This window comes from Cynara cardunculus, assembly GCF_001531365.2.
Source record: "Cynara cardunculus var. scolymus isolate 2C chromosome LG 11, CcrdV1, whole genome shotgun sequence".
Taxonomy (NCBI): Eukaryota; Viridiplantae; Streptophyta; class Magnoliopsida; order Asterales; family Asteraceae; genus Cynara; species Cynara cardunculus.
This window is the reverse complement of record NC_037538.1, coordinates 21,382,545-21,385,105: the sequence shown is the minus strand read 5'-3', so window position 1 is coordinate 21,385,105 and position 2,561 is coordinate 21,382,545.

The window sequence follows — 2,561 nt, the reverse complement described above, 5'->3', positions numbered from 1 at the left end:
AGTCAGCAACTTACACCGCCATATGCATGCATACATACACCATGTATACATATATATATATATATATATAGACACTCTTATCTCAAGCATATATACTATGTATATATATATATATATATACTTTCACATATGTACATACACATAATTTTCACATATCAACATGACTAGACGTATCAATTTATCATGCTATCAAGTAATATTTTAATCAGATAATCACATATTATTTACCTTGGGTGATAACCAGGATCCGGTTATCACAATGGATCTGTATATGGATCAGAATCTGGAAATTCCCTATTGTTAATATCTATTGGGCATATGTGACTTTCTCCGATAAACGGCAAATACATATCCCAATTATAATGTGACCAAATCTGTATGTAATGTCCTTCAACAAGCAACTTGTAATTATTCCAGTGGAATGATACAGGTAGCTTGGGTGTTTCTTGACCTTGCTGTACTCATGGCTCTGAGACAACACCATTGGAGTTTACTTATTTCATATAATCAAAACAAATATTTGTTAAACAAGCTAGCTTCTTTAGATATTTTTGTTCTTCAATTCTGTGGCTAATAAATACTCGTTTTCTGGCTGAACTGTATGTATAACTGTCTGCTTCTGGTAACGAAGAAAAAAATTTACACCCAATTGTTGGTGTGTCAGAATAAGAGGCAATATTTCCAGTTGTTAAAATAAATTTTTCTCCAAACTTGTCGAGGAGTTCTTCTGTTTTTGGATTTAAGCTGAATTCCATATAATCAATCATACCATTGTGGTAGAAATTGAGAATTTGGTCTGAAGTCAAGGTTGCTTTTCTTAAATCGATTTATAATAGCAGCCTGTTATATACTGGATGATTATTGTGTGTTCTTTGAACTATTGTAACTCCTTCGTATTTATCTTCATTGAATGCAATGTCGATAATCTGTTGCTGTAACTCATAGAGAATGAGAGGAAATTCTATACAGATTTTCTGTGAAATAATGTTGTCTAATTCAGGAATGCGATTCAAAATTGGTTGCATTGTTTGTCTCCAAGGAATATCTATGATCCTTGCTTTAAAGCTGTTAAAATCTCTTCGCAATGATGTGTATGTTTCAGATTGTTTTCTCTCGAGCTTTGTTTGAAATTTTAAAAGTTTTTCCTCGAGAATAAAATTCTTTTGTTTAAGAATTGAATTTTCAATCTAAACTTGGGAAAATTGTTGATTATTACCAGATTGCATGAGTTGTTGCTGTAATTTGACAATAACTTCTTCTTGAACTTTAATCATTTGCTCAGGGTTTGTTTTTGCCATATCTGAAAAAGTTTTGCCTTCTTCGGGTTCTATGTAAAAACTATTTAACCCAAAGGCTTCCCTTGCACTATTCATGGCTTCAGAAAAACTATAATAGCCTTTAAATATTGGGTTGGGACATTGTATATATTTTCTCATTGTTTCCCATTTACTGAAGATTCCAATTTTTGTTCCTCTAAAGATCACATAATGGGAAAAACGTTTTGGTTGCTGTTGAGATACTGTATGCTTTTGTTCAGAGAAGTAAACACTTAATGCATTTAAAACTTGAACTTTGAATGTAGAAGTCTGTGACATGGTTTGAATATGCCATAGGTTGTCTAATAAACATTGTTGTTCTTCTGTTAATTCCATTCCAATCATTGGTCGGAATTTTTTGTTCATATCATAACATTTTGGTAATTTTGGTAAGGGGTATTTTCCAAATGTTATAATAGAATCTTTTTTTATGCTTTCAGAAGAACTGGTATTCCGTTGTTTAACCCGTGAAGGATTAAATTTATTTAAAAATTGTGGATCCATAATAGGATTAAACTGTGGATGCTGTAAGTAACTGTGATGTGTATTGATAGCGGACAACATCAATTTATTCTCTGTTATCTTCGTCTGAAGAGAGGCTCATAGAAGATGTACTGTTCTTTGACTGTATAGGCTGTATCACTTTTCTTTTTCCTTTATCTTTTTTATCCATTTGTAAAAAATAATTTGTTAAGATTTCTTGATAGTATATCAGCTATTCCATTATTTGTTCCTTTAATATGTTCAAAATTTATTTTGTAACCACATCCTTGTATAACATTTTGTAGGTTAATCCATCGTGTTCTGTTAACTTTCTTACTTTGATCATTTTTGATAAAACGAACTATAGCTTCACAATCTGTTCTAACTGTAAATTCTTTGTGTAAAACTATTTTGAATTTTTCTAAAGCATTTATTAAGGCTTGGATTTCAAAATCTAAGCTTGTCCAGTTCATACCTATCTTATTAAAATTTCCACTTGCATGCGAGCAAATCTTTTCTGTATCTTTGGGACTATAAAGTATTAGATTTATAAAGAAGAACGGCTCCCCATCCTTCTTTACAGCCATCGACTTCTATAATTATATAGTCTGTAACTAATGGTAGTTCTAATGGTTTAATATTTTTTATTTTTTCTTTTATCATTTTTACTAATTTTAGATMTTCTATGTTAAAATGTCTTTGGCCATTTTTTGTTGTTTTACTGTATAATGGTCCTACTAATTTTGAAAGGTTTGGGATAAA